Source organism: Oryx dammah, unplaced genomic scaffold, assembly GCF_014754425.2.
Source record: "Oryx dammah isolate SB20612 unplaced genomic scaffold, SCBI_Odam_1.1 HiC_scaffold_13, whole genome shotgun sequence".
NCBI lineage: Eukaryota > Metazoa > Chordata > Mammalia > Artiodactyla > Bovidae > Oryx > Oryx dammah.
In genome coordinates this window covers 16,307,187-16,324,272 of record NW_024070197.1, presented here as the reverse complement: position 1 = coordinate 16,324,272, position 17,086 = coordinate 16,307,187, and the positions used below count along the sequence as shown (strand labels likewise).

General features: G+C 55.5%; 1 protein-coding gene and 1 non-coding gene across 2 annotated transcripts in view; one reads left to right on the top strand and one right to left on the bottom strand.

Moving 5' to 3' along the window:
• Positions 1-1,619: 1,619 nt before the first annotated feature.
• The window catches only part of PAK4 (p21 (RAC1) activated kinase 4), a 47,342-nt gene continuing 31,875 nt past the window's right edge, over positions 1,620-17,086 (top strand). The window contains exon 1 of the mRNA XM_040252711.1: positions 1,620-1,846. The gene's annotated coding sequence lies outside the window, so the exon portion shown is untranslated. The remainder of the gene's footprint in view (positions 1,847-17,086) is intronic.
• Positions 13,192-13,264, bottom strand: TRNAG-CCC. Its single transcript has one exon. It is a non-coding gene; the product is annotated as a tRNA-Gly (tRNA).

Here is a 17,086-nt window from a genome sequence, read left to right as displayed (position 1 = left end):
AGTCTGACACTGTTTCCACTGTTTCCCCATCTATTTCCCATGAAGTGATGGGACCAGATGCCATGATCTTCGTGTTCTGAATGTTGAGCTTTAAGCCAACTTTTTCACTCTCCTCTTTCACTTTCATCAAGAGGTTTTTTAGTTCCTCTTCACTTTCTGCCATAAGGGTGGTGTCATCTGCATATCTGAGGTTGTTGCTATTTCTCCCGGCAATCTTGATTCCAGCTTGTGCTTCTTCCAGCCCAGCGTTTTTCATGATGTACTCTGCATATAAGTTAAATAAGCAGGGTGACAATATACAGCCTTGAAATACTCCTTTTCCTATTTGGAACCAGTCTGTTGTTCCATGTCCAGTTCTAAGTGTTGCTTCCTGACCTGCATATAGGTTTCTCAAGAGGCAGGTCAGGTGGTCTGGTATTCCCATCTCTTTCAGAATTTTGCACGGTTAATTGTGATCCACACAGTCAAAGGCTTTGGCATAGTCAATAAAGCAGAAATAGATGTTTTTCTGGAATGCTCTTCCTTTTTCAGTGATCCAGCAGATGTTGGCAATTTGATCTCTGGTTCCTCTGCCTTTTCTAAAACCAGCTTGAACATCTGGAAGTTCACGGTTCATGTATTGCTGAAGCCTGGCTTGGAGAATTTTGAGCATTACTGTACTAGTGTGCAAGATGAGTGGAATTGTGCGGTAGTTTGAGCATTCTTTGGCATTGCCTTTCTTTGGGATTGGAATGAAAACTGGCCTTTTCCAGTCCTGTGGCCACTGCTGAGTTTTCCAAATATGCTGGCATATTGAGTGCAGCACTTTCACAGCATTATTTTTCAGGATTTGAAATAGCTCAACTGGAATTCCATCACCTGCACTAGCTTTGTTCGTAGTGATGCTTTCTAAGGCCCACTGGACTTCACATTCTAGGTGAGTGATCACACCATGGTGATTATCTTGGTCGTGAAGATCTTTTTTGTACAGTTCTGTGTATTCTTGCCACCTCTTAATATCTTCTGCTTCCGTTAGGTCCATACTATTTCTGTCCTTTATTCAGCTCATCTTTGCATGAAATGTTCCCTTGGTATCTCTAATTTTCCTGAAGAGATCTCTAGTCTTTCCCATTCTGTTATTTTCCTCTATTTCTTTGCAATAAACATAAAACTTACCAAAAAGATTAAGATCAAACAGTGTCTTGGTTCAAGGTGAAGTTCTCAGGCTCAGACTGACAGACGTCGTTCAAAACTCATTGTTTACTTTCTGTGGTCCCCAAGCAGCTAGTTTGCCCCCTCTGAACCTCAATTTATCCGTAAATGGGCATTAATATACAACACAGTTGCACTGAGTATTCAGCAAGAAATTTCACTTGGCAGGGTGTCTGACACACATACATGCTTCAGAGCCGTTTCTGGCCATTATTACCCACTACTGGCTTCCACTCCCTAATTCCTTTGGGTGGAAGGTGGAATGCAGTTACAAGAGAATAGTCATTTTCCCCTTTAAAAATCCAAGTGGGCTTGGAGCCAGCCTACCCGCACCCTTTCCAAATTTTCCAATCCCGGCTTGGCATTTTCCGCCCGAAGGTCTCCGATTGGACAACATGCACCAATCAGAGGCTGGAGAGGGTGCTGCCAGGCGTCCAGCTCCGCCCCTGAGCCGGCCCTGCCCCCTGCCGGATCAGCCCCGTTGCTATGGGGACTGGTGGGCGGCGAAGGGGGAAAGCCCCGGATGTTCGTTGGGGATTCAACATGGCGGCGGCAGTGGCCGTGGCGGCGGCGGCCCTAGAGAGCTGAGGGCAGCAAGAGGGCTCCGAGTTCCAGGCCGAGCGGCCAGGCCGCGAGCGACTGCGGTGCCGAGCCGGTAGGATAAGCTGTCTGGCCAGGGGGTTGGTGTGCGCTGGGCAATGCGGTGGGAGAGCGTTTACGCGACTAGGGGGGCGGGGCCGCTGGGGTCAAAGTTCACTCGTGGAGGGAAGGGTCGCTTCCAGGGGGTCGCGGGTCAACGCTGAGCGGGAGTTGTAGAGGAGGTCAGAGGTCAAACTAACGAAGGGGGCGTGGCGAGGGGGGCGCAAAATTCAAAGTTTGAAGCGGGAGCTCGTTGGAGGGGCACGGGGTGAATGTCAAAAGGGGGGGGTCAAAATTAATAATTTGATGGTAGGATGTGCCTATGAGGGTCAGAGGTCACAGCCTTGGGGGCGGCGGATTGGAGATTTAAGGCAGCAGCCAGTGAAGCAAATGAATGAGATTTGGCTTGGGGGGCATCTTTATGGGACCAAAGGTGGAACGTGACCAAATTGTAGAAAGATCACAGGTGATGGTCCCAAGGGTCAAAAGTTAAAACCCAAATGGGACATATTGTTGGAGGGGAGGGATAGGACACTCAAGAAAGAGGTCAAAGGTGCTTTCTGAAGGGGGAGAAGGAACCTCCCTTCCCCCAGATGATGAAAAGAATAACAAACACTCAGAAAGCACTTACTGTGTGTCAGGCCCTGTTCTGAATGCCTACCGTGTATTTAATCCTGACCACAACCTTATGGGCTTGGTGCCATTACTAAGAGGCTTAGTGTTTTGCGCAGGGCAGCCTAATGAGTTAGTTTTGCAGCTGAGATTTGAACTCTGGAGTCCTGGGCTCAGAGTTCTATGCTCTGCTGACTCTCAAATACTCATTCTGTTGGATAATACTTAATGAAAAAAAAAAAAAATAAAAAAAAAAAAAAAAAAAAAAAAAAATACTTAATGAGTGCTGAGGCTGTTCTCAGCACCCCGTGTGCCTAGTCTTACTATACCATACTTCACAGCCAGGAGAAGTGAGGCACAGAGAGCTCCTACTAAGTAATGGAGGAAGATTCCCTGTTGGATCTGAATAATTCCAGAGCTCCAGCCTCCGGTTGCCACACTGTAAACTGCTGGCGGTCTGTTCCTGGAAGCAGGGAGCTGGGCAAGGCTGGGCCACTCCTTGGGCAGGAATAGATTGTCTCTTTGGCCTCCGTGGAAGGGTGTGATCTGGGAGGAGAGGTTCCCCTGGGCCTATGGGATGTGGTGTTTGTGGGTGGCCCAGAGTCCAAGTGAGTCTGGCAGGCTACTGGCTAGGGAGGGTGTCCTTGGGTGGTACTCTACAAAGTTGGGTGTTCTCTGTACTTAAAACCGCAACCTCTCATCACGGCCCTCAGTCGCTCCCACCTCTTGTTCTGCTGCTCTCCCCACCCCTCCGGGAGGTCCAGCCACGCTGGCCTGCTTGCTGTTCTTCGGCTCTGCAGGTTCATGCCTGTCTCCAGGTCTTTGACCTTCCTGCTCCCTTGCCTGGAATCCCGTCTCTGCTCTGTACCCTTTCAGTCACCAGTCACTCACAGCTTGACCGGGACCACCCTGTCCCCACACACTCTTTATCTCACTATTGTTCTCTGCCAGCCCTTCACTCTGTCCTTAACTTATTTATCAGAGCGCAGTTGATCTGCCTCCTGCTAGAAGGTGGGCCCCTCACAGGCAGGAATTTTCCCATGTTCTTTCCCTGAATCCCCCAGGGTTGGTGGCGATTGAATGTTGGGCATGGTTCTGGGTCTGCAGCAGTGGACAGGACCGTGGGGAGCCCCTGGCCCCCAGGGGCCCTCAGTGTCCCTTGGTGGGAGCAGACTGGGAGCAGACCCCTAGCCAGTGAGACATGGCTACATCTCACCCAGGGTGATGTGGCCTGTGAACACATGCTCGGGGGCGAGGAAAAAGCCCTGACCCGGGGCCCCAGACTTGGAAAGTCCCCTGGGCAGTCTCTGAAGGATGGGCAGGAGGAATGGGAAGGGGTGTGCCAAGCAGAAGGAAAGGCATATGTGGAGGTCAGGGGTGCAGAATTGGGGGCTGTGGGCAGCATGGAGCCTGAGTGAGACCCCTAGGGTTCCCGGCTTGGAGTGGGGCGGGCAGTGGAGCAGAGGCAGATGCGTGGCCGCCCCGGGTGTGTGTGGAGCTCTGAGGCAGTGCCTGGGAGTGGCTCAGAGAGGGGACGCTGGGACAAGGATGCCTGGCTCACACCCAGCTCCATCACTCACAGGCTATGTGACCGTGGGCAAGTCGCTTAACTTTTCTGGGCCTCAGTTTCCCCCTGTGCAAAATGGGCATAATGATAGTGGCTACCTCAGACCTGCTGTGAGGATGTGGAGCGTAAAGAGCTTGGCCCGAGGCCTGGCACACGGTAGGGGTTGTGTCAGCCCTAGTCTTCAGGCTACTGCAGCTACTGCTGCCTGGGGAGGGCCTCAGAGGTGGAGTCCATCCGTCTCCACCTGCCTCCTGGCTTGCTCTGGCAGGGTCACTGGGTGGGCACGCGGCCAGGGAGCACTACCAGTCCTCGCAGTGGCAGCTCACTCGGCGTCTCAGGACTCCACACAGATAAAGGGGGGCTTTGGTGCTGGATAGGGATTTGGCGCTGGACACTGACATTCAGGTTCCCTCCCCGTCACTTAGCAGCCATGGGACCTTGGGCAAGTGATGTCTTGTTTGCCGGTTTTGTTCTTAAGATACATTTTAGACTAGTGGAAAGAGTAGAGCTTCAATATAGCAAAACACCCACGCTTCCAGCGTCCAGCCTGGGACTGTGGATACAGTTACAGGCCCCTGTTCTCTGCCCCGCCTTCCCCATGGTAGCCACTGGGCTGGATTTGGCCTCCAGCCTTCCATCGCAGGTTTTCCTACTGTTACTACCCTCGGAGGGATTCGCAAACGACAGAGTAATAGCTCTCAGCCCTGCCTCCACGCTGCAGTCACTTGGAGAGCTTTCCAGAACGCTGCTGCCCCAGCCCCCTGCCCCCTCCCAGACTCTGGCCTGGGTGCCCTTGGTCTGGGGCGGGGCTAGCTTCAGCACGTGGTGGTAATGGCCGGCCAGGGTTGTCCACGGTTTCACAGGTCGTTACAAATGGCGCCACGGGAAACAGCCTGCTGCTGCTTCTCTGCGTCAGTGTGGCTGTTTCTCGTGTGGACGAGCGTAGATCTGGAGCAGGTTGTTCGTTTCCCCCTTGTGTGTTTCTTTTTGTGATGGTGCTGCACCAGAGTTACCCGTCCATCTTTTGGTGGCTGTTTAGGTGGTTTCCACTGGGACTGGACAGACAGCGCTGCCACGAACACTAGAGCGTGTTGCCCTGTGTCCTGCAGCCAGAGTCTCTTGGGCATATGCTGCACAGTGGAAAGGCTGGACCTTCCCAAATTGCTCTGTTCAGCATTTGTACCAGCATGTTTCCCAGCAGTGCCTGAGGGTTCCTTGGGCTCCGTGCTGCCTTGGGCAAGCTTGCAGTCCTTGCTGAAACAGTTTCCTCAGCCGTGAGGTGGTGGGTTTTACGCCACCTGCACCCCTTCCCCAGTCTGGTTGCAGAGAGGGGTACGGTTCATGTGATGACCTTAGCTGGGATCTGACACCTGTTGAACCTCCACACCCAGAGGAGAAGGTAGGCTGGGAAAGGCTTTGACCTTTGCCCTCCAGGGCATCCAGGACAGTGGCTGAAACTTTGACCCATCTCTCCTAGGGGATCATCTCCCAGGGCTGGCCTTTGGAAAGGGAAACATACTGACTTAAACCTCCTCAGGAAGGAGGCAAAGAGAAAGGAAGTGCCACTCGGAAGGGGACGAGGGAAACCTGGTTACACTGTGTGTGTGTTACACTGCTCATCGGTCCCCGCGGCGACCAGCACGGTCAAAGCCCAGTCCTCAGGGGTCACAGGACCGTGAAGGAGACAGACCTGGCCCCAGAGTGACAGCCCAGAGTGGTCAGGCTGGGTAGGGATGCTCAAGCAGAATGGTCAGGGCTGGGACGAGGTAGGGACTAAAGGAACCCGGAGGCGGCTCCTCACTCCACCTGGGGACCCAGTGAGGGCTTTCTGGAGAAGGGAGATATCTGACTGACGAGAGGGAGCCAGAGGGAGCCAGGCCCGGGAAGAGCTGGGAGGAACAGAGCAGGTAGTGGGTACAGAAAGTGTGAAGGCCTCAGGTCCGAAGGAGCTTGGGATGTTTGGGTCCCACCAAAGAAGCCAGGGTGGCAGAGTCAGCAGCGAGGCCAAGGACTTGGGGAGGTCTGGCAGACAGGACACGGCAGGGGTCGACGGGCTGAGACAGGGAGTGTGGATTTCTTCCTGTGTGTGATAGGAATCATCGCAGGGCTTTAAGCAGCATCTGCTTTCCCTTTTAAAAAGATCGCTCCATGTGAGGAACAGATCAGGGAAGGCGGGGAGGGTGGGCAGCATGAGGCTGGTGGAGATGGAGAAAGGTCCTGAGTGCTGGCTAAGGTTTCGAGTCCTTTACTCGTATGAACCCATTTGATCTTCACAGCAGCCTACAGGCAGGCTCCGCTCTGTGGGGGTGTATTCGCTCAGTCGTGCCCGCCTCCTCGCAGTCCCATGGACTCTAACCCGCCAGGTTCCTCTGTCCATGGAATTCCCCAGGCAAGAATACTGGATCGGGTTGCCATTTCCTCCTCCAGGGGATCTTCCCGACCCAGGGATCAAACCCATGTCTCTTCATCTCCTGCATTGGCAGGCGGGTTCTTTACCACTGTGCCACCTGGGAAGCCCATAGGTACGGTTATTAACCCATTTAGAGATGACAGAATGAGCCCCAGAGAGGTGTGTGACCTGCCTGGGCCACACAGCAGGCAGGTGGCAGAGGCAGGACTTGAACTCCAGGCCTCTGGGCTCCAGAGTCACTGCTTGTTTTCACAGTGGCCCTCCAGTGATTTGAAAGTGGTTTTGATAAGGGCAGGCTACTTCCTGTTCTTAACCCAGGTTCCTGTTTGGACAGAAACTCTTCAGGGGGCAGCCTGGGTAGTTTCTGAGCCCTGGGCCCGCAACTCCCTCAGGACCTCCCACAGCTCCTTCCCCTTCTGGTCCACTGCGTCACCCCTCCTTGTCCTGCTGGCTCCCAGTGAGCCAGACTTCCTGGCCAGACGGCGGTCGGGGTGTCCCCAGCAGCTGTTTCTCCCATCACCCCAGCCAGGCGGCCACAGATGCTGCCAGCAGGAAGCGGTCTCCTTCCAAGTCACGGCCAGGGAAATGGGACCCTTCCCGGCCCAGCCACCCATCCGGGGCTGGGGCTTATTGTCTCACAGCTGCCCTGGCCCACAGGAAGGTTGAGGGGGAGGCAAGGAGGGTCAGAAGGGGAGCTTTCCCAGGTCCCAGGGGAGCCAGCTACGGCAGCTGTATCAGAAGCCACCACTCACCGCTGCCGGTGTCACAGGGCCCCCTGGTCCCACCCTGCCCTTCCCCAGGGTGCCAGGTGCTCTGCTGCCATCCTCGGAGCAGTGGCAGCTTCCCTGCCAGGGCCACGCATTCCCCGCACCCTGCAGCCCGACCCCCTAGCGGGGACCCCGGGGCGGGGGGCGGGGGGCGGAAGGCAGGGCCGCCCCGGCCTCTCCTTCCTCACATGGTGCTCATGCTGTTCAGTCGTGTCCGATGCTTTGAGGTCGCATGGACTGCAGCCCACCAGGCTCTTCTGTCCATGAGATTCTCCAGGCAAGAACACTGGAGTGGGATGCCGTTTCCTTCTCCAGGAGAATCTTCCCGACCCAGGGATCGAACCCGCATCTCTTGCATCGCCTGCATCGCAAGCGGGTTCTTTACAGCTAAGCCGCCGGGGATGCCCTCCTCAGCTGTTAAATGAGCTACTGGGAGGGTCGGAGGAGACTGATGTCGACGTGCTTGCATGTTGCCGGGCACAGAGTAAGCTCATCGGATGTGCCCCACTCTGGGCTGCAGCCTCCTCTTCACCTGCTCCCATCCCCTCAGGACACTGCGCGAGCCCCCAGCTCCCAAGTGCTAAGAGCTAGATGTGTGCTTTATAAGTATCTCTCAGCAGCTCAGCCCAGAGCCCTGAGGAAGGGGTGTTATTAACCTCATTTCTCTTTTCCTGCATTTTAATTTTAAGAAGGCCCATTCTTGCCCCAGCGGCATGTATGATCTGTTTGCAGTTGAGAAGCCGCACAGAGCACAGAGGCTGTGCAGCTGTAGGTCTCTTTCCCACCCCGGTGGTCGGCCCCTTCCCAGAGACAGCCTTGTTCTGCTTTCTCTTCTTTCCTGAACATTTGTTCCTGCGGGTCTTCTCTCCCACTTTTGTTTTGCTCACATGGAGCTGACTTCACGTTTGTATTCTGTCCTGCTCCTTGCACTTTTCACTCTTAAGTTCTGTGTCAGGAGGTCAGGGGCTCCCTTGCACTTTCTACAGCTGGGGCAGGTTCCATGGTGTGATGTCTTCTGCACACGCGTGTGAGCTGTGCGCACCTCTGAAGGTGCTTGGGGTCTGAGATGTGTGCCCGGGAGCCCTGCAGTAGTGTCCTGGTCTGCCAAGAGTCCGTGCCGGTTTGCACCCCCACCCCCAGTGTCCAGGGGCGCCAGGGTCTGTCTCCTCCCATGCTCTCCCTGCGGACAGGTGTCATCAGATGCTTTGACCTCGGCCAGTCAGACAGGTGCCGAGTGGTCCTCACTGTGGTTCTGATTTTAACATGAGCAAAGGGGAGCATCTTTGTTGAAAACCATTTGGAATTCCTTTCCTGTCTATGTGTGATATTTTGCTTTCCCTAAAAAGAAGAAACTGAGGCAGAGGCTAGACACCCTACAGTGTGTGGGAGGCAAATGTGGGACTCACACCCAGGCAGGCCTGCCCTCTCCAGTCCGGAGCTCTTAACCTGTCTGATGTAGTGGAGATTGAGGGCACGGACTCTGGAACCAAGTTCGCCACTCTTGGCTGTGTGATCCCAGACAAGTCGCTTCACCTCTCTGTACCCCCGTGTCCTCATCTGTAAAATGAGGATGATAACAATACCTCCTTTGTGGGGTTGTTCTGAGGATATAGATGCCTACTCATCAGGCAGAAAGTGCATAGTCAATGTTCAAAGACTGTTAGCTGCTAGTATTAGTCCTCATAGGAGGTCTCTATGTTATTGGTATTAGCAGGTACCATTCTGCGTGTTTTGAGTAAATGAACTTATCCCATCCTCCTCGCAACCCCAAGATGTAGATATTAAGGGGTTGTTGTTGTTGTTGTTGTTGTTGTTTTGGCTGCACTGAGTGGCATGTGGAATCAAGTTCCCTGATCGGATCTGAGCTTGCACCCCTGCAGTGAAAGCTCGGTCTTGACCACTGACCATCAGGGAAGTCCTAGGTGTACATGTTCTTGAGTGAAGTGAGTGAAAGTCACTCAGTCGTGTCTGACTCTTGATGACCCCATAGACTATGCAGCCTACGGAATTCTCCAGGCCAGAATACTGGAGTGGGTAGCCTTTCCCTTCTTCAGGGGATCTTCCCAAGCCAGGGATCCAACCCAGCTCTCCCACATTACAGGCGGATTCTTCACCCGCTGAGCCACAAGAGAAGCCCCAGAATACTGGAGTGGGTAGCCTATCCCTTCTCCAGCGGATCTTACCGACCCAGGTTGCAGACGGATTCTTTACCAACTAAGCTATCAGGAAAACCCCGTACTTGTTCTTCTTCTCTCCCTTTTAAGAGGAGGACATTGAGATCCCAGGAGACCAGCCTGGTGTCAGAGTCAGCAGGGCTGGGGTTTGGCCCAGGGCTCCTAACCACTGGGGGGCGCTCCCTGGGCCACCCCCTCACTGAGCCCAGGGGATTAGAAGGCTGTCCCTCTCGCCCCGTCTGCCCCGCGCCCACTCAGGGCTGGCTGCAGCGGAGCTCGGAGGGCACACCTTGGCAGGTGGGGGCGCCAGGCAGGGGCCCCACGGAGAGAGCCTCCCTCCCCCGCCCTCTGCTCCCCTCCGCCAGCCCCAGCCCGGCCCTGGAAACTCCTGATAAAGCGGCATTGTGTGGCAGTTTCGGGCTGGCTTCCCTCAGCAGGTTTCAGCCACTCCCACCCTACGGGAAGCGGCCTGGGCCGCCTCCCCTCCCCCGGCCCTCCTCACTCAGTGCTGGGAATGGGGAGGAAGTAGGCCAGCGAGAGAGGGCCCGGCTCCCGCCGTCCCCCAGGTGAGGACCCCTCCCCCAGCAAGCCCTAAGCGCAGGCGCTCCCTCTTTCTGGTGCTTTCTTTTTCCCTAGGGACCCCTCCTCTGCTGCCTCCAGCGCCTCCACAGCCCCCTTCTCCCTCCTCCCAGTCTTCAGCAGAAGCCTGGCCCCAGGTCACTGTGTGTGTGTGTTTTAGGTACCTTGATAATTCCACCTCTTTTTCAACCTTTAATAATTGTGAAGCTTAACATACCTACAGAAAAGTGCATCAGTGCACATATCAGTCTAACAGGTAATTATAAGGTGAGCAGCATTTCCCCATACCTAGGTGGAGACTGAGAACACCCCACCCCAGGGCCTCTCTGTTGACCGCAACCCCAGTAGCGGCCACCTCCCTGACTTTGGGGCTCACTGGCTCCCTGCCTGTCTGGCGGTTTTACCAGGTCTGCATCCCGAGTCCTAGCTGCCACCTTGGCTGCTCGGGCCCTTCGCACGAACGGACTCCTCCAGCACGGCCCTGTCTGGTCTCCCTCATCCTTGGTCTGGGAGTCGAATCCCTGTGGTCGCGGGTGCGAGTGGTCTGTTCACCGTGCAGTGTTATAACCGTAACTTACTTCTCCACTCCCACTGCCCGGGTGTGAACGTGCTCTTTGAACATGTCTGCCAGGATGTCTGTGCCCACACTTCCCCAGGGATCACGTCCAGGGTGCAGTGCTCAGGTGGGGTGGGGGGTGTGTCTCGTCACCTTTAGCACACTCCGCCACGCAGCTGTTCTTGCCCGTCGGCAGCTACACAGCCTCCCTCCCTAACACGGGGCCTGTCAGATTCTGTAATTGACCTTGGAGCATTTTATATTCTCATCTCCTGCAGAAGCTTATCGCCAAGATAAGTCCTCTTGTCCTTTTCTCCTCCCCGGGGTTCCTGTCCATGCTGGCTCTTACCCATCCCGCTTCTTACGCTTGCCTCTGGGCTCTTGAGACCCCGGTGAACACAACAGGCTCCCTCACTGGGCTCGGTCTGGCAGGGGACTCTGTATGGACCAAGAGTGACACGGAGACACGGAAAATAGACCAGACTCCAGGCCCCATCTTCTCCCAGCGGCCCTGCCTCGTTCACAGGCATCTCATTCACCCTCCTGGTCAGGCTGGGAATCTGATGTCATCCTGACTCCTCTTGGCCTCTTCCTCCACATCCAGGATGTCCAGAAAGCCTGCGTTTCTACCTTCAGATGAGAACCCGGGGCCTCCCACTCTTTGTTGCCACCCTCAACTCCAGCCTCCACCATGGGGGCAGCCCACCCCCCCCCCAGCCACTGCCCCACAGTCGGTCCGCACACCCAGCCGGAGGGAGCCCGGGTCAGATCCCGCCGCTGTCCTGCAGGGGACCCCTTCCCTGGCTTCATCTCTTTTGGGGAGCAGCCTTCAAGGTCCCGGAAGATTCTGGCCCAGTTTCCCTGCTCGCCTTCACTCACCTCCTGCGGCCCTGTCTCTGGAGCCTTCCGGGCCGAGTCTGCCTTGGGCTGTTTGTTCAGCGGCCCCTCCTGTGTCTACAGGGCCTTGTCACTCGCTCCCCACCTTCGCCTGCTTGGCTTCCCTGGTCCACTCACCATCACTACTGTTCAGGGTTGGCCGGGTGTGTTGCTTGGTGTCCCCCTCGCCCACCCACCCCCATAACTTAGCTTCGGGGCGGGGGGCAGGTGGGCGGCTTACTGTGTCCCTTGCTGTATCCTCAGGGCTTGACTTCCACTAGTCGCTCCCTAAGCACTGATGGGCTGAATGAATGAATGAGAGGCTGTAACAAGCGGATTATATCTCTGCCGGGGTGTATGTTGGACCATGGGGAGGGGGGTAGTTCCCCCCAGGTGAGGATTCCAGAGCAGGCTTTCCTGAGGAGGAACTGCCACTTGAAGGATGAACTCGGGGAGGTGGAGGGTCATGGATTTGAGGCTGAGGGAGCTGATGTCCGAGGCAGGAGAGCACAGGGCACCTTTGAGGAACTGAAAGAAGACTGGCATTTGGTTCTGTCTACTCTGGAATTGAATCTTGACAGCCTCTCCGTGTCCCAGTTTCTTCCTCTCTAGAACCAAGGCTCCTCTGGGTGTCCCAGGGCATATCTGAGGTTCTGCTCCTAACACACTTATCCTCGGGCCTGGCAGAGAAATAGGAATGTGACTGGTTTATTATCTTTTTTCCAACAAATACTCAGGAGTGCCTGGCCCTTTGTGGCCTCCAGGGACACTGTGCTGATAAACAAACCCAGTTGCTACCCAGTTGGAGCCTGTCTCTTGGACTCTCAGCCTTCTTGCCACACCCCTGACATATCCCAGCTCCATCTCGGAGGCAAGAGAAGGCCTCAAATGACCTTGAGCCTGGGGAGTCCTTATTCCTGAGGCTGATTAATAGGGAGAACTAATTGAGGGTTTGCACGTGCCAGTCCCAATGCCTGTACAGAACTCCCACGCTGCTTCTGCTCAGTCCTCCCAGAAGGATTCGACCCATTTCAGAGATGAGGGAGGTGAGGGCAGCGCCAGTGGTGAGTGCTGGGCCCATCCTGCCCACTGGTGCTGAGCTGGCATGGTGGCGTCTCCTCCCGGGCCAGAGCAGCCTTCCCCGCTCTGTGCACATCTGGAGTGCACATCTGGAGCGCCCCCTGTGAAGGGCCCATTCCAGCCGGTTGCCTCTTTCTCCTCCAGGCTCTCTGCATTTTCATTTTGAATTTCTGTGAGTTCAGTCTTAAGAGTCTGGACCAGAACCTGTGTTTCTAAGCTGGTTCTCCTTACCTTCTCTCATTTGGTGCCCTGTCTTTTCAGTTTCTTTAAATTGTGTCTTTTGATGAAGCTTTTAATTTTACTGTAGGCAGATTTATCACCCACTTCCTTTATAGTTTTATAGTTCTACTTTTCACATTTAGTCGCTCTTTGTTTTGGAATTTGTGTGTGCGCACTCGCACGCACGTGTGTGGTGTGAGGTATTCACTGAGTTTCACATTTTCCAACTGGATCCCCAGTCATCCGTACACCATTATGACAATAGGCCGTCATTTCTCCTCTGCCACCTGGGCCATCAAGTCATGTCTCTGTAAGTGGGTCTGTTTCTGGGTGCTCTCATTCTTTCTTGTGCTCAAGTTTGCCTATTCCGGTATCAGTACCCCACTATCCTAATTCATATAGTTGTCTTTTTTCTTAATATTTCCATTTAAATGGCCAAGCCAGGTCTTAGTTGTGGCACAAGAGATCTTTAGTCTCTTTAGCAGTCGGCAGGATCTTCAGTTGCAGCATGTGGGATCCAGGTCCCTGACCAGGGATCGAACCTGGGCTCCCTGCATTGGGAGAGCAGAGTCCTAGCTACTGGACCACCAGGGAAGTCCCAGTAGTTGATAATAAGTCTTGATGGCTTGGAGAGCAAGCCCTCCCATGCATGCGTCCTTCTTCCCAAGTATCTCGGCCAGTTGACTTTTTGTACCGCCACTTAGATATGAGACAAGCCTCGTGCCCCACAAACAGACATGACGTTGAGTCTCCCAGTCCATGAACGTGGTCTGTCTCTCGGCTTATTTAGGTCTCCTCTGATGTCATTCAGCAGAGGGTCACACTTCTCCAGCCAGGCCTTGCCCACCTCTTGCTGGGTTTATTCTGGGCACTTGGTGACGTGGCAGAGGGGAGCCCGTGGCCACCTCTCCCGCGCGGCGTCTTGCTCCCTGGGCTCGGCCTGGCTGGGTGAGGCCCTCAGAGCAGAGGCAGGAGCCTGGCTCCCCCATGCTCTGCTTCCTCCCAGGCACCGCCCCTGGGCCCTGGCAGAGGGCGGGCAGGTTGCCCGGAGAGGAGGTTGTAATTTTCCTGAATGATTTCAAGGGCTAATTAAAGGTTTTCCTTGACTAATCAGCTTACGGTTTAATTATCAGGAAACAGGCTCAGGGATGCAGGAAGCAGCTCGCTGGGGTCTCCTCACAGAGTGGCCAGAGGGAGCCAGGGCCGGGCCGCTCCCCCTGGGGTGGTGGCGGGATGTGGGGATAGCTGAGCACCCTTGGAGGCTGGCCGCGGTTCTCCAGCCCTGCAAGGGGACCAGGTGCAGGGCAGCCGGCGCCTATGGTTGCGGTCTGAGTGTGTCCCTTCCCGGTTCCAAACCCTTCCGGGTCCCCTCTGGTGGGCTGGGTCTGACCCCTCCGCTCGCCTCCTGCGCTCCAGCCTTGCAGGCCTTTGTTTCACGCTCTCACCTCGGTTATTCTCTGAGGCTTGGGCTAAAGGTCACACCTCTGGGCAGCCTTCTCAGGCCACTCCCGCCTCCAGAGCAGGAGATGAACTCTGCCCGCCACATGCTGCTGTCAGCACCACGCGCCCGCCACTGATCAGGGCTCCGCACCTGGGCTGCGCTCTGTGGTCCAGCACTGGGGGCACGGGGGACCCAAGAGGAGAAAGGGGCTCAGGACGGGCGCCCCGAGGAGAGGGCTGGGAGTGGGCTTCAGGCCCGGAGGACTGAGTGGTTGCCCAGGCCTTGGGGGAGCAGGGGGTGGTTGACAGCCTGGCCAGTGACCTGGCCAAGGATGGGCTCTCGGCAGTTTGCAAGGGGGGAGGGGACCTGGGGATGGCCGTGCCAGGCCTGGCTTCATTCCTCGCATTCCTCAGCCGGCCCCAGACTCTGGTGGGCAGGCAGAGAGGGGCCTCCTGGGCCGAGTGCCCTGCCCCTCCCTCTCCTTTTCCTTTCCGCCCCCTACCCCGCCCCCCATCGGTCTGTCTCACTTACACCACCCCCTGAGGACTCAGTCCTGGGACTCTGTGTCCAGGCTCCTCTCCGCCCCCATCCCATGGTCCTTAGGGTTACCTGGCACAGGTGTACATCACTGACTCAGCGGACATGAGTCTGAGCCAACTCCCGGAGATGGTGAAGGACAGGGAAGCCTGGTGTGCTGCGGTCCATGGGGTCGCAAAGAGTCGGACGCCACTGAGCGACTAAACAACAGAAGGTCAGACCACTTGAATCTGAATCTCTGGCTGTGGGGCCTGAGCACTGGGTTTTGTGTTTTGTTTTTTTTTTTTTAAAGATCCCTGGGCGACTGTAGTGTGATTCTGAGCCGAGATGAGAGCCACTGGCTTACAGAAACGGTAGAAATCACGTATTAGCTTTCGCAATGTTTGGACACTTTTCTAGGCTTCTGACATGGCGTGATTAAGTCGTGTCAGCCCTGTCACCCCCACAGCCTCACTACAGGAAGATGTGACTTTATTCCCACATTACTGACAAGGGAGCTGAGGCCCCAGAGGAGGCGTCGGGGCCGCTTCATCCCTGGGCCCGCCAGCCCCTGTCTGGGCAGCTGACTGTCCCCTCCCCCCTGCTGTCTTTCTCTTCCGAAGTCTCTGCCTCTTGTCTCTCCTCTCCTCTCCCTCAGTTTCTACTCCCCCAGCTCCCCTGCAGAGGCTTCCCTGTTTGCAGGCAGGATCCTGCCGAAGCCACACAGGGGAGATGGTTTCTGCAGACCCCAGACGAGGAGGGGTGCTGGTCCCCACACGCCAGCCGCCCTGGCTGCTCCTGGCACCTGGAGGGGGAGTGGGTGGGAGGCAGGGCATGCATGCCCCTGCTGGTGGAGGGCCTGGGGTCCTGGAACCAGCCCTGCAACCTTGCAGGGAGGAGCGCCCAGGCTGGTGGACCCCCCAGATCCTGTGGGCCCCCAAATCTGATGTTGTCATCTGTTGCTGGTTACCATTTCAGGCTCCCATGGAGTGGCTGATGGTTTAATTTCAGGAAAGGTTTGTGCTCAGATGTGACTGTGGCATTGCAGGAGCCGTTATGATTCATTCAGTGGGAATGAGGGGAACTGAGAGTCCAGAAGCCCCTGTGTGCCCCCGCTCCCCAAGGGCTCCCTGGCCTCCTCTCCCCCATCCCCTCCGGGCAAGGACTGGGCATCCAGCTTTCCTGCTGGCCTCACCCGGCTCCCCCAGCCTCCTCTGTGACCTGGGGCCAGGCCCTGAGCCCCGGGTGTCTCTGCACTGGTTCCCATTTAGAGCGACTCTAGGCCCAGGTCTGCCATCGTTACAGCTGCTACTGCCGTGAGGTCTGTTACAGTTACTAGAGGCAGGATACGTGTCCACAAGGTGAGCGACCCACGAAGTCGCCACTGTTCTGACTAGGTCACACCATCATGTCATTATAGCTACTACTGCCATGAGGTCTGTTACAGTTACTAGAGGCAGGATACGTGTTTGGATTTAGTAATTAAGGCTCACAAGGTGAGCGACCCACGAATTCGTCACTGTCCTGACTAGGTCACATTCCCTTTTGCAAAACGTTTAAAACCTCTGTATGATGGAAGTGTCCACACGTTCTTTTGAACAATGGCCTGCCGCCCTCCTCACGGCCCCCGCCCCAGCTTCAGCAGTTATCTGTCACCACCTGGCTTTTTCATCTGTACCCCACCCCCACCTCCCTGATTCTTTGGATGCAGTTCTTAAACATCGGTATACTGCAGCCATAAATATCTCAGATTTTTTGCATGTAAGAGACAAGGAGTCTTTAAACACACCCCCACACACGATACCGTGGTCACAGGAGAAAAAGAACCAATACTTTCTGAATAGCCTCGCATTTCCCCAGTTGTCTTATCGTCGTTTTTTCCAGCGTGTGTGTTTGACTTGGCACCTGGACAAGGTCTGCTCTGCGTTTGGTCAACAGGCCCCTGAAGTCTTCTGTCGTCTGTAGGTTCTTTGCTGTGCCCGCTGATTGGGTCATTGACCTATCAAAAGCCCTGATCCTCTGTCCTCTGGAGCTTCCCACGGTCTGGGTCTCACCGGGGCATCCTCGTGGTGTCATTTCACGGGTTCCTCTGTCCCCTGTGCTTCCTGTATGTTGGGCCTTAGGTCTAGAGGCGCGATTGGATTCGGGTTCCGCTACTTCATAGATGGTGCTTTGTAGGAATTCAGGCCAACCTTCATGTCTGGCTGACTATTTTGAAGTAGTTTCTTTTTTTTTTTTTTTTTTTGCAACTGAGTGGATTAAAATGGAAATTCTTAAGTTGCTCTTAGTGAGGCTGGTAAGCAGTACAGCAGAACGGGCGACCGGGGTCTGGGGGCACAGGGCTGTGCTGAGCCCCTTTCTTCCAGTGAGCCTTCTTCACGAACCGTAGCCTTGGGCTCCCACTCTTCTGGGACCAGAGGCCCCCAGATGAGAGCCATCCCTCTCCCCCACCCTCATTC